The following is a 20630-nucleotide window of genomic DNA, read 5'->3' as shown; positions in this document are numbered from 1 at the left end:
TCCAACTCCCCATTTGTCTTAATTTGGCTTGTGGTTCTGCAGGCCCAGGAAAACACAGACTTGCGCTAATGTAGCCCAGGCAAAATGTTGGAAGGAAGAAAGTTTAGACATTTTGTACAAGCTACAGAAAATAAAAGCAATAAGAGAGGTACTGTAACTTCTCAAGGGCACTAAAAAGAGTCCTCAAATACATCCTCAAAGAAACTGGGCTGTTTATTGTGGTGTCACATTTATGACCCATATAGGTAGCAGTCAACTAATATCATTATAAAACTCTGATTTATAGGCACTTATATTGGATTTTTCCTCCCACTGGGACCTCCCATTTGACAGGACTGTGTCGTCATTTGCGTGAGGAATTCCTGTTGCAGTTGGGGGATGGTGGCTTTCCAGTGGCCAGGATGGTGACCACTGATGACAGTTTAACATATTCCATTTCTTCAGGGGGCAAAAGTCACATGCATACGGTTGGATTCTTGGTAGAGTGTCTCTTTCAATTTCTGTTATGTTGATACAGAGAATTTCTCTGGAAAAAGATCTCTCTAATAAAATTATGAATAAATCATTTGGACTGATCCCAGTTGGAGAAACCAATGTGATTTTTAGAAGTCGAAGCCTTCAGATTTTTCATCAAGATTCTTGGTAAATTCATTTTTTAACAACAGCAGCACACCATAACTTGGTCTGGGGAATCATGTAGATCGGATTTGTCAGACAGGGGACCAGGAACAGATGATGCCAATAATCCAGCAAATGGTTGATTTCTGCCGCTCCCCCCACCCCCACTCCCACCGGCCGAAGGAACAACTACTCTTTGAGAGCCAGCTCCCGACTTCAGGGCTCCCACAGTCCCGCTCTCTGAAAGCCCTGTAAAAAGCAAGGGGGGGCGGGCGGAAGGCAATCATTTTAAAGAGATCACATTCAGTTTTATTAAAAAACCAAAACAGCTGGGGCATTGATTTGCAAGCTCTGTAATGTCATTGGTATGCCTGACCTGGCCAAGATATTAAAAAGATATTTAAGGAAATGTCAGTAAGTGTCTCAGGCACAAGCTTTGGCATATCCCAACAGCATTATGGTGCTTTGGGTCATTCATCTTCCTTTATGTTTTGCTATGCAGAGAGAAGGGAGGGAACAGTTACAAAATGATTTACTGTGACACGTCCAGCCTAATGAAAGCATGTGCCGCTCGCCAGCGCTCCTGGCTAATCTGCCCCCTCCCAGATGCTCAGCCATATGTCCCATGCTTGGCCTGAGCAACAATTGTGTTGGTGGGGAAGGATTCCTGGGATCTGAGTGTTTTTAACAGAAATCCCAGAAAGCTCTGAGGCTGCTGGCTCAGGTAGAAAAGCAGCAGGAAAGGGCTCATCAGTTTGGGGCTAAGTATTTTTAAAGATGCTCGTGTGGTATAATTACAGGATGGAGGGAGATTTACTGTCTCCTCAGACCCTGGAGGATAGCTAAAAGAGGAGTTTGGGCTTCAGCTGAGCAACTTTGCACTGTTGCTGGCCTCCCGGCTCAGGTTCTTTCTTGCCTTGCCTCTCGCTGGCCCCTCTGTGACTCCCGGCAGCGGCCACATTCCCCGGTTGCCAGAACCTGGCATCCCACCCTTTCCCAGCTGCACATGGTACTGCTCGCTTAATGCAAGCAGCTGCTGCTTTGACCAAGTGTGTTTCTAGCCCCCTGCCTATTGCAACACTAGATCCATTGCTTCTGCCTCTTGGAATGAAATCGACATTTATTGAACACCAGCTATATTCTGTGTAAGACATCTTGTGAGGCCCTGTGAAAGACAGAAAGCAAGTCGGTATAAAGTAGATCTTTGCCCCCCAAAATCAACGAGATAGTTGTAAATTAATGCTCCCATCTTATGTCCAGGTATACCCTGGACAAGGTTCTTAACCTCTTTGTACCTCAGTTTTTCAATCTGTAAAGTGGGGAGAATAACAGGACACAGGATTGCTGCCTATGAATTAATGTGTGCACAATGCTTCGAATAGTAGGGGACACATAAAGAGTACTCAATTAATTTTAGCTCGTTTTGAGCCCTAGTTGGAAGGAAAAGGAAAAAAGAGAAGTAAAATAATAGGCATCTGCCGCACCCTGTAATAAGAGTTCTATATGCGTAAACATAATGCTCCCACTGTGGGATAAGGCAGGTATTACTATTATGCTTTCATTTTTGAGTAAGGAAGATCTGCCAGGTTAGTAAGTTGTACACGTTTCCAATGTTGACAGGGCTGATGGTTAAGGCCAAAACTCCTTGGTGCCAAAGCCCGCAATTCTGAAAAGACAAAGAATTTAAAATGTAATTCATGTTTCCGAGACACCAGAAGATGTGTAGTAAGGTGCTAGCTGACTGATTCCCAGCACATCCCACAAGAAGACAAGGCTGTGAGAGTTCACTTCCAAATGGAACCTCAGGGCAAGAAAGCTGACTGGAAAAGGTGGGGTTGGAAGACAATCTTGAGGGATGAGTGTAATTTTGGAAGGGTAGCCGAAGCCCATTGACTCTGTGAGCAATCCTACAGGAGTTTGCACCATCTCTCTAAGGGACAGGGCACAAACTGTTTGCCCAAAGCCAAGAGCTCAGGAAAGTCTAAAGATGGCAGGTTTGAACTCTTTCCTCTGGGCATTGGGGGTCGATGGAGCGTCTTAGCAGTGCCTTTGAAAGGCTTGTTCTGCTAGAGTATATTAAATAAGCTGGAACATAAGAGTCCATTAGGAGGCCAGTGCTGTCCTCTTCAGCAGAATTTTTGCCGGTCTCCTCGAGGGTGGTGGCAGAGAAAACAGAGAAGCAGAAAACCAACGACCTGCACCAAAGGAGTGACTGAAAAGGGTTAACAGAGGGGCTCTTCCCAGCGGTCTTGGTAGTCTTGGTAGGGCTGGACTCTGCCATCAGAGCTCAAGTCATCCTCTGTAGCTCTTACCAAAGCAAACCCCAAAAGGGCAGAGACGGAGGTGCAATTCCTGGACTCCGGGAGCGGAGCTGGATCCGAGGGCCGCCTGGCAGGAGCTGTGACTCTGGGTGGGGGGACACAACCAACATGCTGCAAGCAGCAGGGAGGTAACCAGGAAAATAAATAGCCCATCCTCCCTCCTCCCACTCCTCTCCTGCCTGGGCAGGAGCCCTCTCTTCAGTCCGTATAGGCCATCATTCCTGGACAGAGGACAGGATGGAGAAGAGTCGAGTGCGACCCAGGGGAGCAGATGGAAGGCACACAACACAGAAGGTTTGTTACGTGATTAGGTAATCGACATGGCCCAGAGCCTGGCATGCAGAAGGTACTGAAGACTTGAAGGTCATTATGATTTCTTAGTGTTTCTCCTGCTTTGGTTGGCTTGGTATTCATGTATCCAGCTCAACACCTCAGGCCTCGCCACAATCAAAAAACGTTCTCAAATCCCTCAGTAGCATGAGAAGTGAAATGAAATCACTGAAAAGACAATTGAGTCTTTTGCCAGCAATCTTTGACCTCTTTTTTTTTTTTTTTTTTTTTTTTTTTTTTTAAGGAATCTTAAGGAAAAAAAAAAAGGAGGCTTGGAAATCATCTTTTTAAAACACAGCCTTTGTGATTTGTTTTATTGGAAGTTCTAAACAGAGGAAAGGGGCTTGTTTGTTTAGATTGCTATGCAACAGGAGGCATTGAGTAAATGGTTTCTCAGCTTTTATTATTTTAAACTTCACCCAGGAGAAAATTGATCCAAGTTCAAGAAAGAGAGAAGGAACAGAATATAGACTCTAGTGTTTTCAAATTTCTAAATGGCACTGCAAATAGTAGAACCTTGAAAACAAACATTTAAATATGGAAAACTTACCTTCATGATTCTCATTTACAAGTTAAAATCAGAAGAAAATCTGTCTTCATCTAGCCAAACAGATTTTTTTTTCCAGCTGATTTATGTATGCTACATGCTGAATAAGCAAGGGAAGTTGGAAAATATATCCCTTTCAACCAAATATCAGCAAAAGGTGAAGTAGTTCTGCAAGAATTTTTTGTCCTCCTCCCTCCCGGCTCTGGACGCATGCAAAGCTCTAAGCTCAGATGCAGCCCCAGGTGAAGAGAGCAGAGGGGCACATGCCTCCCGGAAGCCTCACCCGATTTTAAGTTCAGTCCTCGAGGTTGTTGACCAGAGCTTCGAATTCCCCCTCACACGGTTTTTCATTCTGCCAAGGGCTTTCTAATTGACGCTTGCATTGGTGCTGACTCTCTCAGGTTGGCAGGCTTTGCTATAGTCTCTGCATTTTCTGTCCAAGCTAGGGGAGAGAAGGACATGAGTCGAGTGCCCTGAACTTGGTTAAATCCAACATCTGGAGGCCAATGGTGGAGAAAGAGAGCAAAGGTTAGGAGAAAAATAACACTCAGTAGCAACCAGCAAAACAAACTGTGGTCTGGAGCAACAAGAAGGCACAGCAAACATTGGATGAGCTCATGTGGCACCAAATCATCTTTTTAAAAAGTCTTACCGCTTTATCTAAGGTTAGATTATACAAAAAAATAAAAAGGAGTAAAGAAAAATAATTAAAACACCACTACCCAAAGACTGCTGGTCCTAACCCTTTGACACTTTTCCTGCCAGTCTTTTTTTAAACACATACAGATTCTATATGCAGATATGTATATAAGTAAGATTGCAAAAAGATTCAATGAATATTTTTCAATCTAAAAAACAGAATTTTACCCCTGTAGTTTTATGCTGTGCATTTTAAGCCTGACACTATATCTACACATTTTTCTATTTCATAAAATATTCTTGAAATGGTGATTTTTTTAAAAATTCACAACGTTGGGGTGCCTGTGTGGCTCAGTCATTAGGCATCTGCCTTCAGCTCAGGTCATGATCCCAGGGTCCTGTGAGGTTCACGTTGGGCTCCCTCCTCAGCGGGAAGCCTGCCTTTCCCTCTCCCACCCCCCTCCACTTGTGTTCCCTCTCTTTCTCTCCCTCTCTCTGTTAAAATAAATGAATAAAATAAAAAAAAATCGCAGCATCATAGTTGCCCTGCAGAGGTAGCATGACTTACTTCCCCCAGCCTCATATTGTTGGCATTCACGTTATTTCCAATTTTTTTTTTTACTGCTTCAAGGATGTCCATTGAAATATTACTTGTAAGAATATCTTTATAATTCTGTCTGTGGGATAAATTCCTAGAAGTGAAATTACTGGTTGAAAAGCACTTAAAACATAGGGCTCAAACTGCCATCTAGAAAAGTTATGCCAACTCTTGGTCTTGTGGGAAGTTTACGAAAATACTCCTTTCATTACATTCCATCAGTCCCGAGAATTACATCTTTAAAATTCTTTGCATATTTGAGAGGTGGAAATGGTGCCCTGATATTTTAAAATTTCATTCTCTTTCTAAGCATTTATTTGTCATACTAAACCAACTTAGCCATCCTTGAAAAAACTAGTTTCCGTGTGAGTAGACCTTGGAGTGCCCATTCCCTGGGAAAAGTCAACTTCCATGGGGCATGTGAATACACCCTCTTAAAGCAAATGCCACAAAATCCCCATCAACCTTAATTTTAATAATAATGCACAATGGATTCTCTCCTGTCACATTTTGTAATACAGTCATACCAGCTTTCAAAGGCTGGTGTGCCCTGAAATTACAAACACAGTCTGTGGCAGGAGACACTGGCAATTCTCCAAGCCAGAATGACAAGGGAGCATCTCTGTCACTCTGAGCCCACAGGGCGATGGAACAGGGACATGGGACCAAGTGTCATGGATCTCCAACAGCAACCTGACACTTGTTCACCCCTCACATGTCAGGGCTTCCTAATCTTTGTGCCAATTAGCCCTTGACAGTCAGGCAAAGTCTACAGATCCCTTCTCAGAATAATACCTTTAACTGCATTAAAGAAAACACATAATTATAAAGAAATCTAATTACATTGAAAGTTTGTTATCAAAATATTTATAAAAATCTGTGGCTTTGTAATATATGTGCTTATTTATTAAACACTAAATAACAAGATCTAGTGGGAGATCTAACTGCCATAATTTCAGAGTGGTAATGAGGGTAAAGATATTTCAAGATCTCTACCACAACTAAAAAAATATGAGTATACTTATGAACTCTATTAGTGACAGAGTGCAAGGACTGCACATACTATTGTGGTTTGTTGCCTACAGTCATAATGAAGAAAATGCTTCCTTTCAATGGGAGGTTAATAAAAGATATAACTTTCTTTTTCTCTGTCATAGAATGTCTGGGTTCTCTCTATGGACCTATGGTCACATGAAGTGCTCTGAAGTTTGGAAATTGTGTAAATGCATTATCTCCACCTCCTCCCACTTGCAGAAATGTGACATTTTCTCTGGGCCCTATCCATTATTTTTCTCGCTCTAATTACTACTGTTCTGGGAAGCTATTGGAACAGGGTGGTAGGGTTGGCCACAGTGGAAGATCTTAGTCAAAAGGTTGAAGCCACGGAGTTAAAAATACTGTACTTGATGAAGTCGTGGAGCTGTGTGCTCTGATCATATGCCATGCCCAGCGCTGCCCTGTCCACCATGCCTGAGAGGCAGGAGCTCGAACAGATTTGCCACTAACTGGCTCCTGTGGCTGCAAAAAAGCCTTTTGAACTCCCTGAGCCTCAGATTTTCTGAACTCAAAAAAAATCATCTGGAAGGGACCAACAACCATAAGTTCCCCTCCTGGCTCTCACAGGAGGTGATTTTAAAACTTCCATTGTATTTTGACAATTCATGCATCTTTCCAAAAGAGTTCTTCAGCTTCCGGGACAGAAAGCCTCACCTGTTTTCTAAAATCAAGTTTTCATCCCTATCTCTGTCCTCTCTTGGTTCCATTTTTGGTTTTTTTCCTCATCCTTCTTTTAAAACAAAAGACTTTTGTCTCTTCCTTAAAGCAACAGAGCCTGAATTCACATGCCAATTTTATTTATTTATTTATTTATTTATCTATTTTTAAAAGATTTTATTTATTTATTTGACAGAGATCACAAGTAGGCAGAGGCAGACAGAGAGAGAGGGAAGCAGGCTCCCTGCTGAGCAGAAAGCCCATGCTGGGCTTGATCCCAGAACCCTGGGAACATGACCTGAGCTGAAGGCAGAGGCTTTAACCCACTGAGCCACCCAGGCGTCCCCTCATGTTGATTTTAAAGGAGAACTCGGTTTGTCTGGGTCTTCAGTCTAGCACACCACTTCTCCTCACCAGGCCTAATTGCCCAGGACAACTGGTCTCCATTTCGGCCTCGGTTCTCATGTTCCCCAACTTCCGTTCCTAAGGCATCCTTGCTTCCTCCGGAGGCACACCTTCCTTCATGTGTCTTTTTCCATGAGGCCCAAGGCAGGAACTTCTTAATTTTCTCTGGGTTGTTGCCCTGAAGAAGTTGAGTATTCCGTTCTCTTACTCAGCGGGAGTTCACGGGGTAAATATTCCTCATGAATTTTCCTTCCTAATCGCCCAACATTGTTAAATGCTTGGCAGTCTGCTTTGTTCAAGTGGTCGAGTCCAGATTCAGGGAAAGCTTCAGCTTCAGGTGTCTGAGTGAACAGGAGTGCTGGGTAAATGAGGAGCCCTGGCAGGAACACCATGGGGGCCCCTTAGGCCCTAAGAATACCAACAAGGCTGAAAGGAGAGGCTCAGAGGCAGCCCTGCTCTTGGCAAGCCCAGGCAGGGTTCCCTTTGATGTGAAGTCTTGCTTGATACTGCTTTGTGTGTCTGCATTTGTCCTTGGCAGGCAGAAGGCTGTTCCTTTCCAACAATGAGGTGCCCTTGTGTATTGCTGCCATCCGCTGAAACAGTGAGGCATGCAAGCAGCTCCCAGGGTGACAGGGGAGGCGGGAGGGAGCTGGGAGGCTGGGACTGGTGGTGGGGCTGGGGAGGACACTCAAGGAGAGCTCAAATGCCAAGGATGTCAGCAAGGAAGCTGAGACAGTCCTGGGAGTGTGCACCACGGTTCTCGAAACATTTTACCTCGAAGTAGGAACACTTGGAGAGGTATACAGAGTAATTAGGAGCAAAACGATGAAAGTTATTTCCTTTGATTGAGACACAAAGAGGTTTAGAAATATGGATTGCAATGGCCTGAAGTTGGTCTGGGCCTGATAGTGGCCTGTGAATGTAAATTATCACAACTGGCTCAACTTTTCTTAGGTTCTGCGGATATTATTATGGCTGTTCTCTAAATATTTCCAGTTCTCTGTCCTTTCAAGCACAAGGTGGAATGTGCTTCCGGGTCTACTTGTGGTTGTGGTTGGGTAGGACCATGTGACTAGTTCTAGCCAGTGAGTAGAGGTGATAAGGGTCTCTTCCAGACCGGAGTATTGAATTACTGATGCAAAAGTCTCCAGAGTTTTCTTTCCTCTTTGGAATGGGGACCACCAGTATTTCAGATGGTAGCTTCTCTGTCAGCCTGAGTCTTCAAATATCTATTATGTCAGACTTCAGCTGCCAACCCACATGAGGTAAGTAGCATGAGCAAGAAATCATCCTTTTTGGTTTAAAGCCACTAAGATTTGCAGATTTATAGCAACGTGACCTAGACCATTATAATTGCTGAAGGGCCAGATGACTCTCTTTTCACTGAGCTGGTACACTCACAGAGATTAAATATTGAATCTATTGAAGTCAAATCCTCAGCTTTGCTGGGAAAGCATCTTCACCTTATTGAGGCACTGGAAGGTTTCACAGCCAGAAATTTCTCTAGGGAGTTTCACCAAAGTAGACTGACTAGGCTTGCATCTCAGAGCCTCAAGTTTTGAGAAGCCCAGGGTGTTGCAGATGAGAGCCATGAAAGTTCCAGAAGATGCGGGAAGATTTTCACTGGGACTGGCTCAGCCTCAAGGGAGCCAAGAGAGAAACATCATCAACCAGATGCATGAATTACGTGTCTGTTTTCATATATTTCTGTGGTCAGAGAACTTCAGTCCCTGAGCAGTTTTTAATGTGAAAGTGGAAAAAAAAGGAAAAAGAAAAATATAGTTGGAGGAAACTCACAAACTACAAAGAGCCCTAAAAGAGTACTGGCTGGAAATCAGAAGAGATGTAGTTTATACTACAGAACATGATTTGCAGTCTTGGTAAGGCACACAAGGAACATTGGTTGGAGCTTCATGTGAAGTGTAAAAAGGGCTGTAGTTAGTCAGGAGAAGTTTCAGGAAAGATGTCATTTTCAGGAACTACTGCACTTTTAGAGGGAAAAATAGAATGGTGGGTCAGGAGGAGAGCCATACAGTCTGAAGCCCTTCTTGGAGAAGGGTTGAGAAGCCAGGTCAGAATGACTTTACAAGAGGGCATTATAGAAGTTTGCCCTGGGGGGGCCCAGTGGGTGTTACATTTTCAGGGAGTCCTCTAAGATGAGAGAGGGAAAGTCAGAAAAAGACAGAAAAAGAATTTTAAAAGGAAAGTAGCTAAGGCCGAGAGAATCATTCTGAGTGAAATGATCCAGGCAAAGGGCACTGAAGCAGGCACAGAGACAAAAAGCGACATCGGCAGTAGGGTCAAGATTACCACCTGGGATGAGAGTGGTGTTGGGACCTGAGAAGAAAAGAAAAGGAAAACAGCAAGCTTGGAGGAAAGAGAGGGGATGGTTTGGTGATGTGAGTGGGCGTGCTAACTGTCCTCTGTATCCCTTCTTGCCTCCTCCCTTAGGACGATGGAAGATGAAAGGATGGAAGCTCCCCTTACCCCATTTTTAGCTGAGTACACAGCTGCACAGAATAAAGATTACATTTCACACCTTCCTCTTCACATAGATGTGACCACTGGGAACGAAGGAACACGAGCAAAATGTCACATATGGTTTCCTGAAAGAGCAGGCTCTTAATCTTCCTTCTCCCTCCTGCTGCCTGAAATGCAGATATGAGAGGGTGAGCTAGGCCAGTTAGCTTGGACAATTAAGTGGGAACATATGAAGAAAAGAGTACCAGAGAAAAGAAGCTTGGGTTCTCAGTGGTCATGGAGCCACCATACCATCCCTGGAGCGCTTACCCATGAATTTATTTATGTGACAGAGGAAGAAATGTGTGTCTGCTCTACTTAAGCGACTGCTAGAGTGACTTCTCAGTCATAGTTGAACCTCATCCTTGTCGATTCAAGACACAGCTTGAATATCACGACAGGTGATTTTTATTTCCTTCTGTATAAGTTTGCATATCTCCCAAGCTTTTTAGAGTGAATCTACATTATTTTTGTAATGGGGTGGGGGATTTGTGTGTTTTTTTAGATTGATAGAAGAGAGGACCCAGAACACAGGTCCACATTTCTCTGTGGACTGTTTACAAATGAGACTGAAAGGCACACCGATGCCCTCTGTAGTGCGAAAGGACCCCTGACTTGAATTTGTTTCCTTCCATCCATTAAAGAGTTGTCCTTGTCATCCCTTGATGAGTTTCCCTCTGTTTTGCAAGCTTCCCATCCCCCATTCCTGTGGGTGTTCATTGCAGGAAGCAGAAGCCATTTTAGGTATTTCAAGTATAAAGGAATTGAATACAGGGAATTAGGGGGCCACAAAAGCATTGGTAGAGCTACAGAGATGTAAGGGAAGAGACCCCACTAGATGGAAAGGCATGCTGCTGCCATGTGTCTAACCTGGTAGCCGTGAGCTGGAGGTTAGGAAATCACGATCAATACCCCGACATCAAGGACCTGCTGCCAATTTCACAGTTGCCGCACATTCATGAAGCTGGTCATTAGACAGTGGGATGGGAAGTCTGTCCACAGCAAAAACCCATTTCTTTTTTTATTTATTTTTTAAAGATTTTATTTATTATTTGTCAGAGAGGGAGAGAACACAAGCAGGGGAAGCAGCAGGCAGAGGGAGAGGGAGAAGCAGACTTTCCGCTGAGCAGGGAGCCCAATGTGGGACTCGATCTCAGAACCCTGGGATCATGACCTGAGTGGAAGGCAGACACTTAACCCACTGAGCTACCCAGGCGCCCTAATAACTCGTTTCTGCCAGAACCTGCCACTGTTGTAAAAATGAAAATGACCTCCACTTGCATTTTGCCTTCTAAATCCCATGGGAAGCATTTCAGACCCTAGGAGAAGGGAGCCCGAGAGGCCTGTGGCTCCACGCTCGCCTCCCAGCCCCGGTGCTGGCCGGAGTGCGCACCGCAGGGGTGGGTAGGAACACTGAGCACCCGCCCACCTCCTCAGGCCATCTCTTGCTGGTTTTCTCTCAGACCTCGCACATTCTCAGTAGCTTTCTGAGACAGCTTCCCTGTTGGTACATTTCTCTGTGGACAGTTTACAAATCCCGTTATACATTTATTCCTTGCTAACACCATGTTAGGCCTGCAGAGTGAAATTGCAGTTTTTATCATCTGATGCCTCTTCCACTCAGAAAACATATGCTCAGCGTCTATCAGGTACTCAAAAAAACATCCATAGCTCCTCATTATCTGCCAACTGAAGTTCAACTGCCTTCATTTAAGCCTAACAGACGCTCTAGAATCTGACCTCAACCTTATCTCTCATTTTTCCACTAAAGGAGCTCTTGTGGACCAGAAACACTACATTGTTTTCTGTCCTCTATACATATGTCTCTCTTTTCTGCCACCAACACTTGAAGCTACATTGTTTCTCCTCCCTAGAATGTTCTTCTTTCCATCTCCCTATGTCAAAGTGTTGCTGATCCCTTAGTTTCCAGCTCAAATGTCACCTCTCCTATGAAGCCTTTCCTGATGCCTTACAGCTGGAGATAAGCCTTCCTATCAGAATCCCTGGAACTCGATCTATATTTCTGCCATGGGATTTAAAACAGTCTACCTTCTATTACAGCTTTTTACATAAACATCACTTCTTGTCTAGTAGACCATGAGCCAGAGAGGAGCAAGGATTATTTTTTATTTATTTTTGATCCCCCATAGTGCTATAGTGTGTAAATGAATAAATGTAAACCTCAATGACAGTTATTACTCTCAAAAATCTTGTAATCTAAAAATGCAAAAATTTTAAAAAGCACCATCACTTTCTATTTCTTAGCATTTGAAATCGGAACTTCTTTGCCCAGGATTTCATGCTCCCCAGTTGACATCCCACCTCTTAATTCTTTAACTTTCTGTGACACTAAATGAGCATTTTGTTCACTTTGTATGTCTTAGTCATCTTCCTTTTCCTATTATTCTTGCAACTAAGTGTGTAATTTGTGTGATGTTATTTTCCCTTTGTTAGTAAACCCCAAATAAAACAGTAATGCCTCCTTAGTGTCTCTAGTGGCAAGAAACAATTAGCAAGGTGTGTTTCTGTGTTTCTACTCTAAACCAACAATGCAAAAGATGTGGCTTGATTACAAATGATGAAGGGTATATTTCACAGGTACATTTTTTTTTTTAAGATCTTATTTATTTATTTGACAGACAGAGATCACAAGTAGGCAGAGAGGCAGGCAGAGAGAGAGAGAGAGAGAGAGGGAAGCAGGCTTCCTACGGAGCAGAGAGCCCGATGCGGGGCTTGATCCCAGGACCCTGAGATCATGACCCGAGCCGAAGGCAACAGCCCAAACCACTGAGCCACCCAGGCGCCCCTCACAGGTACATTTTAAGATTTCACATCAGGTAACCCATTTACCAATTATTTTCATTTAATAACGCCTCCAATTAAAGAACAAGTCATAGACCTTAATCCTTTTTATCAAACATGAATTAGATACAAAAGATTATAATCAAATTGTACCTTTTTTTGCTCCATGTAGAATTCACCATTTTTTCTGTTTTCCTTTCTCAGATGTGTTCTACTCCCCCCACCACCCTCCCATGAGCCTTGGTGCCTAGACCACTGCATCTAGCCTTCCAATCTTCAAACAGTAAGCATTCAAATAATGCTTATTTCAAGTAATTACTAACGAAAATAGGGGTGCCTGTGTGGCTCAGTGGGTTAAACATCTGCCTTCAGCTCAGATCATGATCCCAGTATCCTGGGATTGAGTCCCGCGTCAGGCTCCCAGCTCAGCGGAAAGTCTGTTTCTCCCTCTCTCTTTCCCCCTGCTCATGCTCTCTCTTTCACTTACTCTCTAAAAAAAAGAGAAAGAAAGAAAAGAAAAGAAAAAAGAAAAAAATTACTACTAAAAATAGCATGAAGAAAATTGTCACTGATTTCTTTGTGCAAAGAGGTCCTTCCAATTATTACCTAAGTGAACCACCACCCGCTGTTCACTAGAAGAATTTTTTCTCCCTATTTCTAAAAACATGCATAAGTCTGTTGTATGAAAAATAACACGGTCTGGGGCTACAAAATAAGTAGGCTCATAACCAGCAATAGAGTTACATAAATATACTATCACTGAGATAAAGCGCTAAGGGAGTATTGTAAAAAGAATGATTACCTCTTCTTGGAGCACCTCTTCTTGGATGAATGTTTATCTGTCAGGCATATATATGTCTTTGTTATGCCTCTGAATTTGCATACAGAGCACTTAGTACTCCTTGCTAGTTGGTTGTTAAATCAGGAGCCTGCCCTTATCAGCCATGCAGACTTTTGTACTCCAGCTTGGTTTGTGCTGGAGATTACAGGCTTTAACTCCCTGGGGATCCATTCTTATTCAAAGGCCAGTTGTGAGAAATAATATTTACAAAGGAGTGGTTCAAGGGCATTGCTGCCCATACATTATTCTAGACAGGCTAAATATCACCCTTGAGTTAAACCAGGTCATCACAGGTCTGTAAACTTGATGTCTTGCTTTGACTCCTTGTAGACCTACGTTTCCCAGTTTTGTCCCTTAGCCTAAGCCATCAGCCTCAGAAGAGGAACATGAAGTTCCATGGAACATGATGGAAACTGTTGGTGCATTTACTGCAGGGGTTTATGCTGAGGGCATCGGCAAAGGTATAGACAGTGTCCTCCTTTTGAGAACACCCAGGAGTGAGGCTGCTCAATGGCAGGAAAAACTGTTCTTTTTGTGCTTAGACAATGTCAGCCCAAAGCCATCCCCAAAGCCTTCACTTGCCCTTCTTTTTCTATAAAAGTCAAAAAGGTAGATGCTCAATGTTCCAGCCTCTTGGTAGGGAGGGTGGGGCCAAGGAGTCGTCACATGATCCAGTCTGGCCATAAAACATAAAAAGAAGTCTGCAAAGAAACTTCTTGGATGGCAGTTGTTTTCCTGGTGAAAGAGTGTAGTCCTCATTTGGCTTGAGGCTATGAGACTCTTAAGAGTGAAGAAAAACAACACCCTAAGAGCCATGGGAAACACAGGAAAAGCCTAGATTGATAGCATCACTGAACAACTGGCCTCCTCTGAACTTCTTGTTGAGGAAGAAAAATAACCACCAATTCACGGAGACCATTATTAGTTGTGTTTTCTGTTACTTGCAGCCTAACATGCTCTAACCAATAATCCAGCCACCAGATTGGTTTCCATTGTGTGGCTTCTTATAAATCTTGTAATTAAAGCATGCCTCTTGCTTGACCCCCAGAGACTATATGCTTTAATTTTTGTCTCTGGATTGTGAGCTTTAAAAAAAAAAAACAACAACATTATTTTTAAGTAAGCCCTATACCTAACACGGGGCTTGAACTCATAACCCGAGGATCAAGAGTCGCATGCTCTACTGACTGAGCCAGCCAGCTGCCTCCGCATTATGTTTGTTTGTTTGTTTTTAATCCATGTTTTCCTTTTGCCCCGCCTTCTCCAAGTATTTATTTTGTAATTTTGTGTATGCGTTTTAAAAATCAGTTTTCTTTTCTAGAACACTACAAGGTATAAACACTACATACGCAAACCAAAATCTCAAATCCTGCTGGAAGACTGAGGAAGTAGCTATTTGAATAAAGATTTCACAGAGACAACATCTGTGCCTCACTCATTAGTTAAATTCCATAGTTCCAATTATTCCTCAGATTGTAACTGAACTGAATCAGCAAGTAGTTTAAATAGTGACATATTACATATTGTATCTCTATTAAGTTTAGAACTCTATATCCTCAACTAGGGGGAACACAGACCTCAGAACATCCTTAAACCTCCCAATATGAACAAAATTTTGTTTGTACACACAAATGTGTATTTTCCTGGGTAAACATCTGAGGCTTTCATCCAACATGACATCCATTATTCCAAACAAGGTCAAGAACTTCCAGGCTGAGTTACATTAACCCTTTTTGAGTCACGTTCCCCCCCGCCCCCAAACCAGAGTGACCACGGTGGTTTTTGCTTTTCTGTCAAGATCCTAAAACTTCTCTCAGAATGTTGATGCGTGCTTTGTTCTGGGAGTGCACACTCAAGAAATGTTAGTTGACTTGCATTGATATTTAATTATTTACACTGCATTTGGCTTCTGGAATGGCAGTCTCTGGTTGATCATTCTGGAACTCTGAATCCATTGGCTGCGTCCCCATGGGCTTGGCGTGTTGTAGACACACAAATCACAGGAGTGTGAGGGAGGAGAAAAATCATTCCTTTCTCGGATAATGCATTTTTCATGAGAAACAGGTCATTACGGAACCAGTGCCGAGCACTTGCTCTCGTTCTATCTCTCCATCCTTTCTCTCTTGTCAAATTATTCTGCCTCTCCCTTCGTCTCTCTGTCTACTCTCTCCTTTATTACTCTGTATTTGATTATTTTACCATCTCCTCTTTTCTGATATATTTAAATGATTTCTACATGATATGTATCTTTGAGATATTTTCTTACGTATCTAACTTTTGTTCCTTTTTCATCTTGGGGCGTCTGTCTCTTTGTTAGTAGTTGCACGTTATCCTGTCACGTTCCAGTTGACACATTGCACAGATTTTCTCAAACTTAGAATCTCAGTTCCCAACACATAACAAGACAATGCTCATATCCTGTTTTTTCCATGATACTTTGATTCTCCCTGAAGATTTAATTTTACTGCCCATTGTAATATGTTCCTATTTCCTTTAAAGTCTGTGAATACTCAATAATTTACTTCTATCAGTTTTCTATCAGTTATGCAAATTCTGTGGCAATTTCCTCTCAAATGATGGACTTGAGGTGATCAAGCCATCACCATTTCTTAGAGCAACACTCTCTTCTCTGGTTACAATCAGGAGTGGGTTTAAGCAAGCCAGAGATTTTTGAGGAAGGAGATTTATATCATGAGAGAAGGGACTCCTGTGGGGGGACAAAACGTCTCAGTGAAAACTTCTTTCATGTTTCTGTTGAGAGGTTTTTTTGTTGTTCTTTTTTTTTTTTTTTAAAGCAGCTAAGTTATAATTTTTACCAAAATTTAATTACATGCAGAGAGTAAACATCTGGAAATCATCCTGGGTAATCAGTGTGAACTCATATGGTGAATCAGAGGCTTGTATTATATGCCAGAGTTTAGAGATTACAATCTTAATGATCTGTACATTATTCATAAGTCTTTGTTTTAAATCTGTCTGTAAGAAATAATTAGAATCCGAGGCATTCATGAAACAGGAAACTTGCCACTTTATTTCTTACACATAAGTGTATGTCCCTCTGGACAGTGGGGTTGTCAGAAAGGGGGAACTAAGTGTTGGTTTGTTTGTGTTGTGTATGCTTTTTTCTTTACTTCATTTTTAATTTGTGAAATTTAAGAAGCAGTAGGGATCCTAAGTCAGGCAAGTAAGCTGGAAGACAATAAAACGTGAAAACTACCCAGGCGTGAAATCCCCTTGAACTGAGGAATGCTTCCACCATTAAATTCTTCATAAGCATGAACTATAAATGATAACATTGCAAAATCAGTTTTTGAAGGAAGGTGCATAATAGGAAACTTGATCATCTAAAACTAGCCAAACCTACCTTCTTACTAACCTAAAATAAAAGCCTATACTCCTACCCGATATGACCTAAAAATAACAGATTACATCTCACCCCCAAAGTAACTTGGCTTGAGCCCAAGAATTAATACATACATGACACTCAGAATTGCATCCAAAAAAAGAAGTGGCATTCTCTTTCTTGTGAGCTGTCACAGGGCGGTAAGCCTCCCTGGCTCTGTAATCCTAATTAATGTTCGTTGTCTTCACTGTGCTCTGTGTGAAAAATGTGGAGCGGCAACACTCTTTTACTGGGAATCAGGTTCTCAAGAGGCTGCCATCTCAGAAAGAGTGTCTCGAACTCTCTTCTGAGCCCTCCACTCTAAAAGGGATTATGTATCTTTCTCAGAAAGCTGATAACCTGAGGAAATAAGCAGCTGAGACAGGAAAGAAAAGCTAATGCATGGAAAATGCTTGTTTTTATTTTTTATATTTTCATTTTACAGGAGAGAGTCACAGAGACAGAGGCCAGAAAATGCTAGAGGTGGGAGAATTATAAGTAAAATGGTGGAGGGAGGTCTGGGTGGCTCAGTTGGTTAAGCAGTGCTGACTCTTGATTTCAGCTCAGGTCTTGAACTCGGGGTCCAAAGGTGGAGTCCATTCTCAGGCTCCCTGTTCAGTGGGGTGTCTGCTTGAGGATTCTCTCCCTCTCCCTCTGCCTCTTCCCCCAGCTCACACTCGTGGGCTCTCTAAATTAAATAAATAAAGCCTTTTTTAAAGAAAAGTAATATGGTGGAGAGTAGAGAGAGGCAAGGAAGAGAAGAATGTGTAAAAAATAATGGGAAGAGAGAAAAAGCAACACAAGAGGGAAAAGCAGACAGCAAGGCTATGCTCTGACTTTTGTGGGCCTTGGGAAATTTTGCCTTCTTCTGGAAGAAAATATTAAAGATGAGATTTTACTACTTCATTGGAATAAAGATAACTACCCTCTTATTATGCATTATAAATTTTCTTCAAAAATTTTTTTTGAACAAAAAAAAAGTTCATCTTTTGCTTCTGATTTTAAAAGAAATAAACTTATTTTTGTGTGCTCCTAAAAGAATGATGAGCCCAAGACACTGTGCCCACTGTGTCTTATGGCTAACTTAGCCCTACGGATAGAGGGAGAGTAAGGGAGATAGGAAGAACACTTTGCTCAGAAGTGAGGGCAGAGTTAAAATGAGCAATACAAAAATTCTAAAAGTACGTATTTTGTGTATTTCCACAATCTAGATTTAAATTAGATTTATTAATTAATAAATTAATTTAAAGTATTAAATTAAGTCTAGTATTAAATTCTTCCTAATCATACCAGCTAATATGTCTTGAACAATTACTCACTCCACAAAATAACCTGGAGGCTAAGCAGAGGAAGATGGACCTTGAAGCTTTATGGTCACTTGCACGGGTTCCTTCCAAGATTTTGTGCCCAGTTTTTAAGAGGGTCTCTCAAAATTCTGTGCATTTCAAACTGTAGAAAACCTGAATATGACCATATGGATAGATAGACTGAATACATACCCTCAATTCACAGTTGAGTTCATTGAAACACCTACATGATTTGCAGAATGTTCAGAGTCACAGAGTTACTTATTAAAGGATAGACTTGTTGAAGGAGATTGAGTTTGATTAAAAAGGGATCTTGAGCCATGGGCTGGAATTCAGAATCGCACTCAGTGATTAAATATAAGGTGCCCAGAACTTCATTCTCAGCCACTTTTCCTGGGGAATCTCTTTCATGCCCCTGGTATTAGCTGTAACCCATTGGCTAGTGACTGCCAAATTTATATCTTCAGCTGCCTCAGTTAACATGCTTTCAATTGTCATTAACAAGATTCTCACCTAAATGATCATAAAAGATACTGGAATGTTCATATAAGAGGCAGTCCAGAGGTGGTATAAACTTCCCAAATGGCTGACATGCACTGGTTCAACAATGCCATCAAGGAAGCAGATTCTCTCTCCCCACTCTGTACTTCAGAATTGACTTCATCCTGTGGCTGGGTATCTTTGTGGCTTAGGGAAGCCATCAGGAGCACCAGGGTTGTAGATCTCCTCGTCCAAATCCATTAGGAGAGAAAGCCTGGCTTCCAGCACCTCTCCCAAAAGCCTCCTGCGAATCTCTCTTTGCCTCTCATTGATGGGAATTAGATCACGTGCCTATCCTTGATTCCTGGCATGTAATTACACTTAGATAAGCACTTTTAGATCAATAGGCCTATGTTGAAGATGAGGTCAATTTTCGAAATCACATTGAGAGAGGACCAGAATAGGTGTTGAGGTGTCAACAAGAGCAGTAACATCAGCCCCACACCTCTTCTAACATGTGCCCACTGCCTGTCTCCTCATCTTACTGTTCACAGTTAACTTCAATGCAACATGTCCAAGGGTGAACTCCTGATCTTCCTCTAGAAATTACTCTTCCTCCCAGGTGCCTTAATTTGGTCAGAAATATGAAACCAGAACTCCGAAAGTAATTCTCTCAACTTCTGTCACTTCTTCACCCCCATATCCAGTCATCGAGGCTGCCCCAGTATCCTCAGCATCACCCTATTTAACCCCTTGTGCATGTTTACTTGAATTATTGCAATGCCCTCCTTCATGGCCATTTATCTCTTCTTTGACCCATGTCTCCACTGCTAACAGAATTATGTTTACAGATAAGGTAATAAGAAAAGGGAAGTTCATGTCTCTACTTTATATAACTTCCTTTGGTAGCTCCCCATTAGCTTCTGGATATGGTTCATTTGGATGAACAAAACAGATGAAATCCCTGCTTTGATAGGAGTTGAAGGGAATAGAGACAATAGACAGAAGGCACCTAGAGAGAAGTCCAGATCCAGAGGGCATGGCTGTTGGTCAGTTTTTGTCGGAAATTAACACCTTGAGGTTGTTACATGAGGTTGGGTAGAAGAGAGTTGCTAAAAGAGAAAATAGTAGTGTTAGTGTGCCCAGAATTCTGTGTACCTTATTAAATCATTCATTGTATTGTCTTTATAACTATTTGTGTATGTCCTAGTCTCTCCCTTTAGACTATTGTCTTATTCACTTTATATCCCCAAAGCCTAAAGTTTCTGTGCACCTTATTTTTTCATTTCATCCATCTATTTATACCTTACCCTGGTTTCCACCCAGGGTAACCAAAAAAATTGGGATTGCCTAACCCATAGTAGGAATGCAAAAAATGTCTTGAACACCTTTACAAGTGAAAAAATTGAGACCTGAAAGGTTAAAAATGTTAAGCAAGGTCAGCCAGCTAAATTTCCTCTAAAAGCTATAAAAAGTTCAAAGAGCTATCATGAAAGGTAAGTTCCCCATCACAGGAAGTGTCTGAGGACAGGCTGATGTTATGAGTCATAGATTATCCTTAAGTCCAAGTGGTCTTGTCTGAGCTGTGATTCTACAAAGCACAGTACAGGCTAGTGATTTGTAATACCTTATAGAACTTCTTCAATATGGTTACAGTAATTTTATTTTTTAAGTTCAAAATTTTAAATATTTTGGGAAATTTTTAATATCTATAAATATTTATCTAAAAAAGTTTGATAGGTTCTAGATAAATACATACTCTAATAGGAATCCAAAATTATATCAATCTATATAGTGTAAATTTGCTTCTTAGAATATGAATGTGGTATAATAAAAGCAACACATTCTGAATTTTGTCCAGGAACACAGCTTCAAGTGAGTGAGTTGTGCTAAATGGCCCAAAAGAATAATGAAACTTCTGGAAATCCCATGGAGACAGCCAAAATAATCAATGAAATAAGAATTAACCTTGAGGAATGTTTTAATATACAGTTGCTTCTATGGGTATGCTAAAATCATGTGAAATATTTCTTACCAGCATTAACAAATGTTTGTTAGGCTTATGTGCGTAGAATAATGAGGATGTGAAAGCTTTAAGTGTCTAAGAGCCAAACAATGTCTCAGGAT

At 41.8% G+C, this 20630-nt stretch overlaps 1 long non-coding RNA gene across 1 annotated transcript; it reads right to left on the bottom strand.

The window, feature by feature from the left end:
• Positions 1 to 229: 229 nt before the first annotated feature.
• LOC132010143 (uncharacterized) lies at positions 230 to 4311 on the bottom strand. The gene is made up of 3 exons (XR_009402174.1): positions 4100 to 4311; positions 2931 to 3024; positions 230 to 2284 (listed from the first exon to the last, which is right to left on the bottom strand). It is a non-coding gene; the product is annotated as an uncharacterized LOC132010143 (long non-coding RNA).
• Positions 4312 to 20630: the final 16319 nt, after the last annotated feature.

This window comes from Mustela nigripes, chromosome 2 (genome assembly GCF_022355385.1).
Source record: "Mustela nigripes isolate SB6536 chromosome 2, MUSNIG.SB6536, whole genome shotgun sequence".
Lineage (NCBI taxonomy): Eukaryota > Metazoa > Chordata > Mammalia > Carnivora > Mustelidae > Mustela > Mustela nigripes.
This window is presented reverse-complemented; position numbering and strand designations above follow the sequence as displayed.